Raw genomic sequence first — 16,419 nt, forward strand, 5'->3', positions numbered from 1 at the left:
AACTAGAAAATGTTATATTTTGCCATTTGGAGTAATTACCACTTTAGTAAGGATATACAATTTATTCAGTACTGCAGTTGCTAAATAATTCCAATAGATGGCAGCATAAGATCACAAATGAAATTTCAGAAGATTCGTTTTCTCCCTGGAAACACCACTCCCCTCACAGGCTGACTACACATGCACGAGAATTCCAAAATAAATGTAGAAATCTATGTTATTCAATTATTGCACCCGCACTGCTCACTCGCGCCAACAAGCATCTGCGTTGCCAAGGGCTAAAATAGAAGTCAGTTCTATTTCAGACACACATCGTGCTGCAAATCCTGCCTCTCCCATATCCTCATTGGTTATACCCACGTCTGTGACTGAAAGACGAAATAGCTTGATTGTGGTAAGGTACCTAATTTATGGAAGTTGCCAATCGCAATATAAAGTCAAGAGAAGAAAAAGCCTGGAAGGAGGAGAGATGACTAGAAACGATTCAGTTGACCGTTTTATGTGTGAATTAATTGGTGGAGTACAGGACCTTGTGCATTTCAGGTAAAATAACAGCTCAATGTTTATATCCCAGGACAAATTAGCTAGCAACATCAAGCTAGCTAAATAGGACAAATTAGCTAGCATGTGCAAGCTAGCTAGTTAAATTGCCATACATGTTTCATGCTTTTCCACCTGGCCCCAAATTAATGTAATTGGTTCAGAGTTTGTTTTGATATATTAACCTGCGTGTCGTGATCACGTTTGGTGTGGGGGGGACAAAATACATTTATGCACGATGGCACAAGCGCGCAGCCGGTTTGGGTTCCGTGTAAACTGACAGTTTTTTTAAACCAAGGCTAAAATAATGTTTGAATTTTTTCCTGAGGACATTGCTGTTCTATTACATTTACAGTACAGTGTGCAGCTTTATCAGTTATTCAAATAGACATGTCTGTAAATTAGACATTCCCCATTAGCTAGTAGACTGTGTCCTACCTGAGAGACCTGTCAACCTTAAGTCTGATGGGACTCTAATGGGCTGCCCCTGGTCAGCTGTGGAGGGTAGTGTGTGAATAGGCCCTGTTGTCTTGGTGTGGTGCTGATGAAGCAGTGAGTTAATGAACACATTGTTAAGGACCCTATTCTATGTGTGTGTGTGGCTCGGCTAGCGTAAATGTCACTGCAGCACATTGCTTCCTGACCCTCATGTCCACACAGACCAGCTGTCCTTCCAGGTGTGCTGCTGGACATGATTGGCATCCTGCTAATGTCTGGAAACTGGGCCTCAGACTTTGGAGCTATATTCACACACACAACAACAATCCATCAGTGTGTGTCTGGCAAAGTGTGTGTGATGTGCATACCCATGTTGTATCCATTATGGCTCCTACTAAACGTGTGTTTTCTCCCTGCCTGCAGCAATATTCCAAACCATTCCACTTTTCATGCCCTTTCTGTGGAGCCCGCAATCTGGACCAACAGAAGCTGGCCCAACACTGTATGGAGAACCACCGCAACGATCCCAACAAAGTGGTTAGTCTGCTATGTTATACCCTGAACTATGGACACTGTCCTAGTCTGAACATGGACACTGTCCTAGTATGAATTTCCTCAAGCTTTTATGTGCTGATATGAAGTGTTACGCAACGTTGCCGTAACTGCATGAAAGTGCATCCTAAACCAACAGAGATTCTACTGCATTCTGTTTTGGTGTACTGGTGAGGTAATGACAGGGTTGTTGATTGGTTGGTGTGCCTCCAGGTGTGTCCTGTATGTTCAGCCATGCCGGGGGGGACCCCAGCTACAAGACCTCCAACTTCCTCCCGCACCTGCTCCACCGGCACAAGTTCTCCTACGTCACGTTTGTGATGAGGATAAGGGTTGGGATCTGGGCACTGTGTCTTCTATTCTTTTGTCAATAATCATATCCTCTCAGCCAGCAGCAGCCCCTTCACGTCCTGTATACTGGGGAGGAGGGGAGCTTGGCCTCCAATAAATGTTGCAATTTAAAACCACTGCAATGCAAACCAATGAGTACAGCATGGACATTGTTGTTATTCGGCAGAAAGTATGAAGGTTCTTTGAAAAAAAAAAAAAAAAGGTATTTCCTTTGACTCTTTATTTTTCACTGTTCAAATGAAACATTTTCAAACTCCAGGGAAAAGCCATCACCTGACAGACGTTCTTGTAAAAGTACCACAGATTAGTTCTGTTAAAGTTTATTCTCAAGTGCATAATTTGATGGCTTTGAATAAGAGGGACTACAGTTGAATAACCTGACCCCATTCTCAGTGTGATAATCTTACAGACAGTCTAGACATGACAAGTTAAACACAGAGAGTAAGGATATTCTCACATCACTGTTTTTTTTAGTTAACTAGGCAAGTCAGTTAATATCAAATTCTTATTTACAATGACAGCCTTACCCTTGCCAAACCCTAACGATGCTGGACCAATTGTTGTGGGAAGCTTGTGGAAGGCTACCTGAAATGTTTGACCCAAGTTCAACAATTTAAAGGCAATGATACCAAATACTAATTGAGTGTATGTGAACTTCTGACCCACTGGGAATGTGATGAAATAAATAAAAGCTGAAATAAATCACTCTCTCTACTATTATTCTGACATTTCGCATTCTTAAAATAAAGTGGTGATCCTAACTGACCTAAAACAGGGAATTTTTACTAGGATTAAATGTCAGGAATTGTGAAAAACTAAGTTTAAATGTATTTGAAAAAGGTGTATGTAAACCTCAGACTTCAACTGCATGTAACTCCATCAGTACTATTTATGATATAATTTACAAAGATTATACTTTGTTTTTATCGATTAGTCAATTAGTATATTTGAGTTTAACCACATACTAAGAAAGGTCTTAGTTTATAAAAAATTTAAAAAATGGGTTACATATGGTTAGCAGATGTTAATGTGAGTGTAGCGAAATGCTAATTTAGTTTAATGATATACATTTTGTCATTAGATTTGTTTATATTTATTGTGCTATAGCAGTGAAAGATGTTTGTTCAAACCATACATTTAATCTTTTATTCACCAGACAGCAGAGTGGCGCAGCGGAAGCGTGCTGGGCCCATAACCCAGAGGTCGATGGATCGAAACCATCCTCTGCTATATCTTTTACGTGTGGACAATTCAGCAAGGGGGAGAAAAAAAACACGAATTAAAAAGATAATACAAAACATCTTTATGCAATAGAGATGATACCTACGTACAGTTATGATTAAACGAAATAAAAGGAGAGCTTTGTTTTCAAATAATGTTTTAAAATAGTGTTCGTAAGCAATACTATAACTTATATAATACATAAACTATAACTATTAGAATGGTTGAGTTAGACCACATAAATATTCCAACATCCTGAAGGTTAAGTGCAAATTTGAGCTGCTCACTACCACCTTCTCATGGACAATAGATGAAATAACAGGTAATTTTATCTGAGCAGTTGGAGAACTTTCATTACATATTGAGAGCCTGTGTATGTTAGCAAGAAGACTCCAGACCAGATCAACTAAGGCTCCTATTCGTACCTGTCGTCGGTAAAAGGGTAGCCTAATTTTAACTAAATGTTTAACTAAAACTATGTGTGAGTTTGTCAGGGGACCATCAGGTGGCAGCATTGTCTTTCTAGCAGTTTGAAAAAGAACGTGTCCGTGATTATGTCATTAACGTGGAGGCATTTGTCACTCACTCCCTGTTAGAAAATATTAATGGTCCCGAAGTCAACTGAATACACCGGACAGCCAATCACACACCTTAGAAAATAATGATAAAGTGTTTTGATTGTGTGTTTATGTAGTCTTTTGTGATATAGCTATACAGTGCAGCCGAAATAGCTCAGTTGGGAGAGCGTTAGACTGAAGATCTAAAGGTCCCTGGTTCGATCCCGGGTTTCGGCAGGTATTCTTTTTTTTCTTCTTTTGCCAGAGTTCTAAATTTGTCCCGGAAAAAAAAGAGGTTAAGATTTCAATCCCTGTTTCAGAGGTAAAATCTGGTGGGAAGTGAATGTAGTGAGATTATCGTTTGGACAAAAGACTCTCCTCAATCTGTATGTACACTGCTCAAAAAAATAAAGGGAACACTAAAATAACACATCCTAGATCTGAATGATTGAAATGAACAAAATCACACAAAAATTATCAATGGAAATCAAATTGATCAACCCATGGAGGTCTGGATTTGGAGTCACACTCAAAATTAAAGTGGAAAACCACACTACAGGCTGATCCAACTTTGATGTAATGTCCTTAAAACAAGTCAAAATGAGGCTCAGTAGTGTGTGTGTGGCCTTCACGTGCCTGTACGTCTGGGCATGCTCCTGATGAGGTGGCGGATGGTCTCCTGAGGGATCTCCTCCCAGACCTGGACTAAAGCATCCGCCAACTCCTGGACAGTCTGTGGTGCAACGTGGTGTTGGTGGATGGAGCGAGACATGATGTCCCAGATGTGCTCAATTGGATTCAGGTCTGGGGAACGGGCGGGCCAGTCCATAACATCAATGCCTTCCTCTTACAGGAACTGCTGACACACTCCAGCCACATGAGGGCTAGCATTAGGAGGAACCCAGGGCCAACCGCACCAGCATATGGTCTCACAAGGGGTCTGGGGATCTCATCTCGGTACCTAATGTCAGTCAGGCTACCTCTGGCGAGCACATGGAGGGCTGTGCGGCCCCCCCAAAGAAATGACACCCCACACCATGACTGACCCACCGCCAAACAGGTCATACTGGAGGATGTTGCAGGCAGCAGAACGTTCTCCACGGCGTCTCCAGACTCTGTCACGTCTGTCACGTGTGCTCAGTGTGAACCTGCTTTCATCTGTGAAGAGCACAGGGCGCCAGTGGCGAATTTGCCAATCTGGGTGTTCTCTGGCAAATGCCAAACGGCCTGCACGGTGTTGGGCTGTAAGCACAACCCCCACCTGTTGACGTCAGGCCCTCATACCACCCTCATGGAGTCTGTTTCTGACCGTTTGAGCAGACACATGCACATTTGTGGCCTGCTGGAGGTCATTTTGCATGGCTCTGGCAGTGCTCCTTGCACAAAGGCGGAGGTAGCGGTCCTTCTGCTGGGTTGTTGCCCTCCTACGGCCTCCTCCATGTCTCCTGATGTACTGGCCTGTCTCCTGGTAGCGCCTCCATGCTCTGGACACTACGCTGACAGACACAGCATACCTTCTTGCCACAGCTCGCATTGATGTGCCATCCTGAATGAGCTGCACTACCTGAGCCACTTTTGTGGGTTGTAGACTCCGTCTCATGCTACCACTAGAGTGAAAGCACCACCAGCATTCAAAAGTGACCAAAACATCAGCCAGGAAGCATAGGAACTGAGAAGTGGTCTGTGGTCACCACCTGCAGAACCACTCCTTTATTGGGGGTGTCTTGCTAATTGCCTATAATTTCCACCTGTTGTCTATTCCATTTGCACAACAGCATGTGAAATGTATTGTCAATCAGTGTTGCTTCCTAAGTGGACAGTTTGATTTCATAGAAGTGTGATTGACTTGAAGTTACATTGTGTTGTTTAAGTGTTCCCTTTATTTTTTGAGCAGTGTATATCAAATATACTCCATGTAGTATATGTTACGTTTCATATTGTATGTACTATTTGGGAATGTCCATCATCCATTTCGTATGATATGTTATGAATTTCAAAACCGTACTATACATTTCGAATTAGCCAAATGTACAATATGTTAAGATTTTGAAAAACATTTGTGTTACGAATTTCAATTTGTCTTACACAACTGACTTAATTTGCTTTTATGACTTTACACATTTATTTTGAGATCCAACCCTGTAAACGTAATTTGCCTGATGACCCACGAGTGGAGGAGCTTCTCAATTTCATACAAGCGCATTTTCGTCCACGTTGAGCTGTCCGATCAGGTCCATTGTCTACTTGTGGAATTGTGACTCTCCTTGCCGCCGCTAGTTAACGCCTACAGCTGCTAAATATACACCTACACAGGCTAACTTAACTCGTTCTTTAATATGCTAATTTTACTAGCCAATTTCCCTAGCTCCTACTTTCAACCAGATTTCACAGTTTGAAGGAACTTCATTTTCCACTGCAAGCAGAGTTTGAACCTTTACAAGGTAACAATTTTGTCTTTGAAATGTGTTGTTACTGAATTGTCATGTTTATCAGCTACTTTACAGTGGAAGGATCTGTTTCTCATCACTGGCTATAAAATGCAGCTAACATTAATCTAGCACCAGGATCAGCAGTGCTTAGCATAGGCTAAGTCAGATACTTGCTAGCTAATTTAGCTAACCTCGGTAGCCTCGAACCCCGGCCATGTTATATCATATAGTTAACCTCAAACTTTTCCAGGTCATACTGCTAGCCGCAGTGAACGGCACCGTCTTGTGTTTAGTTAAAACATGAAAAAACATGTAAACTATAACAGCCACGAAAACACATTGGACTGTGTTAATACTATCAAGGTAAATTACATACTAGCAAGATTGTTGCTTGAATGCAGGGCCAGGCATATGTAGATTAGACAATGGAGATGTTCAAAATCCTGGTAGTTCTCGATTTTTGGTGTCTTTATTTTGCTTTATCATTGACTTAAGACAAGCTACCTAAATGTGACTTATCGGCTAGTACTGAAGCAGGATATGTGTTTGAGTTACGTTTTTAGCCCAAAGCCGCATATTTGAGCAAAACAACATTTGAATGCTAGCGTTAGTCACGCTAGCTCGTGATTGGCATGAAAACACAAAGCTCACATAAAGCAAATTTGGCTAGTGACAGCCTTGTAAAACCTTAGAAGTTAGCAAACGTTACATATCAGCTTTCGAACAGAGTAGACTTTAATGTGCACGTTCAGTTTTTGAATATTTATATTCCATCAAATATTAGGGTAAAAATAACTTCAGGCATATACCCAGTACTTCTTCAAAGGAATAGGGTTCCCATTCCTTCCGCTTTATTTTCACAAAATTGTGTCTTGCAAAAGGGAACCACGAAGAGGAGCTTGGAGTGGGCAAGGGGGGAGGCTGATGAAGCAGCAGAGGAGACCAGATTCATCAAGTATCAATTAATTCTGGTGATTCTTACCTGGTTGGCCATGCATGGCACAACACAAGGTATGCAACATTAAACCCAATCAAATAGCCAATGTTATTAAAACGTGTATTCCAAATTACAGTCAAGCAACGTTTGTCAGTTGTGTTAATGTTATGAACTACAAACAATCTATGGTTCTTGGAGTCAATGAATCAATTGAAAGTGACTACAATTATACATTTTAAAACTGTGCCAGTAAAGATGACAAAGTAATCTGCTCTTGTGCTTCTGTTTACATTTTCTTCCAGACACTTCAATCTGACACTCTTTTTAATGTTTGACGTCAGGCAAAATGTCTTCAGCCACCGTAGGACGCAGAGCCGCTGGTTGGCATCGGACTGCAGTGTCTGTGGGTTTACCAGGAAATGACGTTAGAAGTTAGGGCCCCATGATATCGAAGCTTCTTACCATTTCAACTGCAGCCCAGTCGATATCGATTTGAAAAAAACTGGAACAATAGATTGTGTAGCACAATGTACAACTCCAGTTTGCCTATTGTCCCAACAAATGTCAATTATACATTTTTACATACGTCAGAGCATTTTATAGCTCTGCTTTCAACGCCATCCTGACCCACAAACTGGTTAGCAGACTCAGGGCTCTGGGTGTAAATCCTGTAACAACAAATTTAGATTTTTTTTACATTATCATAAGAATTTGTATCCCCAGAATGGACAAGACACTACCATGGTACACATGAGTACATGAAGGAGCTGTGGGACCTGACATAATGGTGATACGTCAACAGTTTCAGCGTAAACAAAGTAGATGGTGATACTTGACCATTCTCCTATCTACTGTACATTGACATGGAGATGATCAGCAGCTTCAAGTTCCTGGGCACCCTGATATCCTTTTCTGCCCTCAGTTACTTCACTCAAAGTCCCTCTTGTGCTTCTCCACTACCCTTAAACTTGCTGCACCACGACCTATGTACCAACTACAGTGTCGTTTATTGCCATTGCACCTGTAAATGAAATGTCCATATTTATTGTAAGATTTATTTATGGTAACATTGCACATATTGTAACATAGTCCCTTGACATACATGACTTAACTACTTTGCATAATGCTCAGTTTACCCACTCTAATAAATCATACATGTATTAAAATATTAAAGCTGCATTATGTATTACTGTGTCCAATTGATTCTGGTTGGTTGTAATATTTTTGAAAACTTTCACTACACAACTTTTTTTTTGCTGATGAACAATCCTGTCAGAAACTTTCATAATATCAATTATTTTGGGACACATCACCAATTAACATTGTCTGCAGTATTCTGAACTTACTAGGTAGTCATGCAATAAATGTTTAGGATAATTCCCCTTAAATTCATGATTTAAATCAAAGCAAATTGTATTTGTCACATGCACCAAATACAAGGTGTAGACCTTACAGTGGAATGCATACATACAAGCCCTTAACCAACAATGCATTTAAAAAGAAAAGTAAATAATTCAAGAACATCAGTAAAATAACAATAGCGAGGCTATATACAGGGGATACCGTTACATATGATGTGTGGGGGCACCGGTTAGTCAAGTTAATATATACATGTAGGTAGATATTAAAGTGACTATGCATAGATAGAGTACCAACAAATAGTCTAGGTAGCCATTTGATTAGATGTTCAGTAATCTTATGGCTTGGGGGTAGAATCTGTTTAGAAGCCTCCTTGGAACTAGACTTGGTGCTCCGGTACCACTTGCCGTGCGGTAGCAGCAAACTGTAGCTGTGGCTCCACTGGCAGTCCCAGCCTAGGAATGCTGAAGCATTGAGAAGTGAAAAAGTAACACTTGTTGGAGAACGTAGTTTGGGATTTAATATATTACATTCTTAGAAGGCCCATGGAAGAATAAGGCTATAAAATGCTGTCCCACAGTTGTGAGAGTGATTAGGTGATGTTTTACTGATGTGGGTCGTGTTACTTCATTGATCATGGTTTTGCATCTAACCTTCCACCTCCAGTAGTCAGTCACTCCAGAAACAAATTACTCTTCTCTCTATTGCTCTTTGATTGGTAACAGGTGGGGAGCACTCTGCTTTGAAGCGAGGCCATGTCTTTGGCCAAAATAGATTTCTCAGTGTAGATGAAAACCTCTCTGAAGAGGCTTGAGTGTCTATTCATGTAAGGCAGGAGACCTAGACATTCCAGACCCTTTTTGAATCTATAAAGTAAAAAAAGTAAATGAATTTGCCCTGAAGAATTTAACCAAACTTGAGATTCCTTAGATATATGGAAACTCACTACTCAAGAGCATCCCATATCCTGCTTTCTAAGTAGAACTTAGAAGGGCATCCCTCTCCAATGTAGGAATGTATCGCACTGGACCCTAAGAACTTCATTTAGCACCTGCTTACTTTACACACACAGCATTAAAACTGTAGCCTTTTGACAACGTGCTTTAAGACCCAAACGGCGATCCATGATTGAGAAAGGGCCAATTAGCAGGCGAACAGAGGAGTGCCCTCACCTGCGCGAAGCCTCCGGAGAAAAGCATGCACATATTTCAAAACATTATGCTACTTAGCCTTTTATCTATAAAATGTCTAGCACAACTACTACTTTTACTTGACACATTTAAGTTGTGATTAAACCCTTGTAGCCCAAATGTCATTTGAATGATGCCGCTTGAGTGAAGGAGTCTCATCTCCTTCCAGCCATTTGTTTCCACATTTCCTCCCCTCCCCTCCTCGGTTACGTTGGACCTGTTTCAAAAGGAGGCGAGGAGAGGATGGAGGAGTTGAGTAACCAATTGAGAATCTCCCCTACACCTAGATGCCATCACCTGACAATTGCGTGGCAAAACAAGCCCGATTTCTGTTCTCTGTAAACATGGACAACAGAGCTCAGTTATTGCAGTCCCACTGGCAATGGTGAGTCAAGGATATTTCTGGTTGCTACATATCGGTGTCTGCAACCAAGCAAACTTCCACGGCTTATGTGATCTTTTTCTGAAATCAGAAGTTTTGTTGTCTGCTGTTTTCGATTGGAATAACTAGCAGGTAAGATCAGTGCATTAGGCTACATCACGTTAGTACAGTTGGCTAACAACTTAGTATCACTGTACAGTATTTACAGTAACAAGCTAGCTGCGTGTTTTGACAGGTTGTCAGAATAGTTTGTAACATCATCATCAAAATAGTCTGTCAACCCCAATATTTCCATACTAGGTTGAAATCATTGTGTGATTTTATTTTAGGCCTATGTATTGTCACACCCAGCTAGCTAACATTAGATACCTCAACAAACGCTACAGCTAACTAGTTGATATGCACTTAAACATGCACTTGCTTATGTATGTGTGTGTGTTCTAATATGCTGACAAGTTGAGATGTTAAAGGTTAAACACTATACATTTAATGTTCCATCAATACATCCGATCTGCTCACTGTGATTAAATGTTACATCTTATAGTCATAATTACAAACTTTCCAGACATGAAGCGGCCCATCTTCAAAAAGTTGCCAGATAGGAGCCTGAAAGACACCATCCTTTGTCTGTTGTATGTGCCCTCAACACCTGTGCCCGGCTGGGCCTCTGTCTGCAGACTGGTCTCATAGACCAGACATAACATGGTAAACATAAATCAGGGACACTCAAATGAATATGTTACATGTAGTACGGTTACATAAGACATAAGGTAACGAACGTCTACCAACCCAAAGGTTGCCTGTTTGAATCTTATTACGGACAACTTTAGCAACTTCTCACCATTTTTTGCTACTTACCCTAAACCTAACCCTTTTAGCTAACCCTAACCTTAAACCTTCAACCTAACTTCTAACCTTAAATCCTAACCCCTAGCTAATGTTAGCCAGCTAGCTAACGTTAGCATTAGCCACCCCTAGCTAACGTTAGCCACAACATATTGGAATTCGTAACATACTTTTTCAAATTCGTAACATATTGTACATTTTGTAAATGTGTAAGTTATTGTACGAATTGCAATTCATATTATATTGTACGCATTGCAATTCATAACATATAATTTGAAATGGATGATAGACACCCACAAATTAATACTAAATAGATGTATCGGATTTACTTACAGAATAATATGAAATGCTGAGACCATGTTGCTGTCTGTGACCTCCACAACTGTGCCCAGCATCAGCAAACCCCTCACCCATACGACGCGATATGACACTGTGTGTCGAAGGTGAGCATTCGGTTACAACCCCGAACTGCAGTCAGGTCAAGACCCTGGGGAATTTGATGAGCACACAGATGAGCTTCCCTGATATGGTTTCTGACAGTTTGTGCAGAAATTCTTTGGTTGTGGATACCCACAGTTTAATCAGCTATATGGGTGGCTGGTCTCAGACAATCCCGCAGGTGAAGAACCCGGGCGTGAAGGTCCTGGGCTGGATGGCGTGGATACACGTGGTCTGCAGTTGTGAGGCCGGTTGGACGTACTGCCAAATTCTCTAAAATGACGGAGGCGGCTTATGGTAGAGAAATAAACATTTAATTATCAACAGCTCTGGTGAACATTCCTGTAGTCAGCATACCAATTGCACACTCCCTCAACTTGAGACATCTGTGGTATTGTGTTGTGTGACAAAACTGCACGTTTTAGAGTGGCTTTTTATTGTCCCAGCACAAGGTACACATATGTAATAACCATGCTGTTTAATCAGCTTCTTGATATGCCACACTTGTCAGGTGGATGGATTATATTGGCAAAGGAGGAATGCTCACTAACAGGGATGTAAACCATTTTGTGCACAAAATTTGAGAAATAAGCTTTTTGTGCGAATTAAACATTTCTGGGATGTTTTATTTCAACTCATGAAACATGGGACCAACACTTGACATGTTGCGGTCATATTTTTGTTCAATTTGGCTAACATTACGTTTTCAGTGTGAAAATGAACTTAAATGTATAGACTAAGCCCTTTCTCTTAATTGAGATAAACGAGATTGAACTCCTGTGGTGTTTTGGCTTAACACATTTACCCTTTTACAAGTTTGAATCCTGACGAGGGAGAGCGATTTGACAAAAATAAACAGGTTTTCATATTAAGAAGTTATGGATGATGACAGCATGGATTAACATGGATTATGACAGCATGGATTAACAGACGCCACCTGCTAAAACAGGAGTTGGTCGCCCTTGTATTATTGAGGTGCAGACAGGGAAGGAGGAGAAGGTTAAATCCCATAAATGTGCTGAGAAGGGAGCATGGGCAATACTACCACCTTGTCCAGGAGCTGCTCTTGGACTCTGCCCGACATCACCGATACTTCCGGATGAGTGCAGAAGAGATGGAGACTCTTTTGTTGGCCCAGACCTCACCAAGCAGACGACCAACTACAGGACCCCAATAGAGCCCAAGCAAAGACCAGCTGTCACTCTAAGGTTAGTTATTGGAAAAGGTTGTATTGTGTAAGCAGGTGCATGGATGTAAAGGAACTCCAGCAAACTTGTGATCATGATACTCCACAGATGTAGGCCTGTGTTCCATTACATCTAGGAAGCAGATTACCAGTTATAGTGTCTTCATTATACTCAAGGTAAGTAAGACACACTGTTCTTTGTTTAGTCTTTTTTTATTATTATTCAAGGTGACATAATCAGTCACAACATGGCATGGTGCACCTGTTGTAGGTGACATTAACAGTCACAACATGGCATGGTGAACATGTAAGGTGACATTAACAGTCACACCAAGGCATGTAAACAAATACGGCATATCCCTCCCAATAACAATATCCACTGAATAGCAACAAAAAAAACAATTAAAAAAAGTTCAATGCAAGGTGCAATGCATATATAACTGCAACAACAAAGTGCAAATAGTGCATACATAAATGTTTCCCTTTTTAAAACACTAAAACAGAACATGGGCCTAAGTATGCGCAGGGCTGGGTTCTGCCTTTTCGGAGGTGATTATTGACGTGGCTGGGAGTCTCTGTCCTAGCTCTCTTGAGAGAATGTACTGAATGTACTGTCATCCCAGCTATATGTTGGAGACCTAGGTTCTGGTAAGTATTGATCCCTGGGCACATCGTACATGATTGGCTGCAGTCCACCTCTTCCGTGCGGAGTACTTGAGGGCCGTGGTGGTGGCAGTGGTGTTGCCTGCTGGTCATCCCAGTTATGTGTCGGAGACCTAGATCCTGGTGAGTAGGAGTATTGATGCCTGGGCTGGCCGTACATCATAGGCTGTAGTCCAGCTCTTCCATGTGGAGCATCAAAGAGCCATTGTGGTGGTGGAGGTGGTAGCAGAGGTGTTGCATACTGGTCACCCCAGTTTACAATCAATGAGAGTAATTGCACTTTCAGACGTCCCTTGTTTCTTCCTATTTTCTTCAGCTCTGGCACAAGGCTGAAGCACAAATGCCTCATCCTCTGAGGTAACAGCAGAAGGGATTGGCTTCCTGACAAATGCAAGCAGCTCTTCATCCACATCTTGATGACTTCCTGTTTTCTTTTTCTTGGCTGCCAGTTTTGAGCTGTGCCTGTAGTGGTTGGTCTTGACTGTTGTTCAGGCATCTGAAGCACAGGGTCATGGCTCAGGGACACCACGTCGCCTTCAGCGTCATCGGGTTCCGTAGGTTGTGGCTGAGGCGAATCAGCATTTTCAAGGCTGAGGTTGCCTCTTGAGCTGAAAAAAGGTCAACATAAATTAAAAGTTAAATGTGTTTTAAATAAACTTCAGAAACCTCAGCTCAGGCTCAATTAATCATATTTCTGAAATCTAGGCCACAATGTCTAATACTGCTGGTTTTCATCATTCCTCTGTAATAAGAGACTGATTCATAATCTATAGGCCTATATAATCACTCATTCAGAAATGGGATACCAGCTGACATGAACCAATCACGTAGTGACTTAGCAGGTAGAAAATAAAGTCAGCAATACTGAAAATGGTTGAGATTTAAAATTCTGTGCAATCAATTCAAATGTATATAATAACTTACCTTCTTGGCTGGACGTAAGGTATCAAGAATGATAATATTTTCATGTATTTCCATTCTTTCTGATTGGTTCCCCCAGAACCACTGGGCTGGGCCTTCCGTAGGTGCCTTACAAAAGTGTCATGGAGGGACTTCCATCTGGTTTTGCACAATTCAACTTCTGTGAAGAGTAAAATACAATTTTGATTGTTATCCAATAACAAAACATTTATTGTCATTACAGGTATTTGGCATCTGGAGACTATTTGCAGCCTGGCCTTCACCTATCGTCTTGGATTCGAGACAGTGTCGCAGTGCATTATGAAGACCTGTGAGGCCATAGAGAGGAAGGACGACCCACTGAGGAAACCTGGAGACAAACTTCTCAAGAGTTTCATGAAAAATGGGACTTTCCCAATTGTTTGGGATCGGTTGATGGAAAACTTGTTATAATCACCAAACTCAGGGAGCCGTTTTTAAAATTATAATGGAACCTTCTCTGTGGTGTTACTCGCCCTTCTGAATGCCAATTACCGCTTCACAGCTATTCAAGTGGGGGATTTTGGGAGAAACAGTGACGGAGGACTCTATGCCAACTCTCCACTTGGAAGGGCAAATGGCATCAAAAACCCTACAGCTGCCCCAAGATGCCTTTCTGCCTGGGGGTGAAGATTTAGGAAAAATACCCTACACAATGGTGGGGGACGCTGCCTTCCCACTAAAGCCCTACCTGATGAGGCCATATTCCGGGCATAACATCAAGCTACGAGAAAGAAATCTTCAACTATCATCTCTGTCGAGCTAGAATGACAGTGGAGAAGGCATTTGGGATCCTTGCGGCCAGATGGAGCAAGGTTGATACCCTAGTGGTTGCAATGTGCATCCTCCACAACTTCCTCACAAAGCCTTGTGATGTGGAGATGTGGCTACAGCAGGGTGTGGCAGGGATGAGGCGAGGCAAGGCATGAGAGGCATAGCCATCCAGGCCAACAGAGCAGGTCAGGAGGCAGTTTCTGTCAGGGAAAGGTTTTACTAAGTATTTCACCTCTGTGGAAGGCATAATTGACTTCCAGGACAGAATGGTTGTAGCTAGGCCTACTTAGATGCACTGTGTGAGAGTGCGTGTGTGTGTGTGCGTGTGTGTGTGTGTAGTTTATCAACATGGGACAGTAAGTTCAACTTTGACATCTTCATTTGTTTTGTGTATACAGCATGTCTCAGTGGAGCTGACTATACCTTGCACGACTACTAACTTACTCCGCTTCATTCCCTATGGGACATTTAAGTACATAAGACTATTCCTTGTGACATAGGTTATTATTGTGGTATTACCATTTATTTTTAAAGTAAATACCTGAAAATGCCAGAGCCAGCCTGCAGACCCTTATACTACGAATGTAGTTTGAGGAGTTAGCGAGGTAACTTTGGTCAACTCTGAGTTCAACTTGGGATAACTGCTACCAATAAAGTCGCTCTCCTTTTAGCCAGGTACATTTACATGTCACCGAAATCTTCAGATCTCACGTGCTCCGGGGCAGGCTAACTCAGGGCTAACTACATTTGTCATGAATTAAGTGTCTGAGCCTCGAGTTGAGGACCAATTAAATCAGATTCCCTCCCTCTCGCAAAGATTGCGTCATAATCCACTTCATTAATTTGAGGAAGACAACTGATGAATTACTTTATTAATAAAATGTGCCAAATATGGTAGTGATGGGAAACACATTGTCCGCCAGTGATAGAAGATGGAACGAGATGGATTTCGGCCAACATTCCGCACATTTTCTCATCGATGAAACATTTGATCTCAATACAGATGTCTGTCCCCAAAACTAGTATCTGTTCCGATCAGAGTGGACTAATATTTGTAGACTTTACCCTTCGCCAAAGTTTTTTTTAAATTGCGTTGTTTAGAAAGAGTGCAAAGGCGAATTGCGTTATTGCACACGCGCACTTCACAGAGTAGGCGTTCCCTAATGAAAATATGCAAATGTACTTCTATGAATAACAACAAGCCTACACCCTGGGTTCTCACGTTGAGGAGTTCATATTTATATAGCCCACAATCAGTGATCACCACTCAGCAGGCTTCAGTAGGCTACGTAAACACTGACTGATCTATTATTCTATGTTCAAAATGTTATGCCAATGAAACTACAGGAGCAACCCAATATAGCTAGAGTCACTTAGGGCAAAACAGCTGGTAGTTTAATGTGGACTGTTTATAAGAATGGAGAAAAACATCTCCTCCCCCACACTGTTCTGCATGTGTATGTGAGTGATGGAGACAGAAGATTAAAACGTGTACTGAACACGTACACAGAGTGAGATTTTTAATTAAAGAGCCCTATGAAAGGTCACTTTCCTTGTTAAAGAGACAGGTCATGTTGAGAGACGCTTATCCAACCCTGGGGGAGGAAGGCCCGTTCT

At 41.6% G+C, this 16,419-nt stretch overlaps 1 long non-coding RNA gene and 1 other non-coding gene across 2 annotated transcripts; both read left to right on the forward strand.

The window, feature by feature from the left end:
- The first annotated feature begins 3,823 nt into the window (after nt 1-3,823).
- trnaf-gaa (transfer RNA phenylalanine (anticodon GAA)) lies at nt 3,824-3,896 on the forward strand. The gene has a single exon. It is a non-coding gene; the product is annotated as a tRNA-Phe (tRNA).
- Nucleotides 3,897-5,594: 1,698 nt separating this feature from the next.
- LOC115112797 (uncharacterized) lies at nt 5,595-8,204 on the forward strand. The gene is made up of 3 exons (XR_003861022.2): nt 5,595-6,100; nt 6,970-7,099; nt 7,328-8,204. It is a non-coding gene; the product is annotated as an uncharacterized LOC115112797 (long non-coding RNA).
- The last annotated feature ends 8,215 nt before the right edge of the window (nt 8,205-16,419 follow it).

Source organism: Oncorhynchus nerka, linkage group LG28, assembly GCF_034236695.1.
Source record: "Oncorhynchus nerka isolate Pitt River linkage group LG28, Oner_Uvic_2.0, whole genome shotgun sequence".
Taxonomy (NCBI): Eukaryota; Metazoa; Chordata; class Actinopteri; order Salmoniformes; family Salmonidae; genus Oncorhynchus; species Oncorhynchus nerka.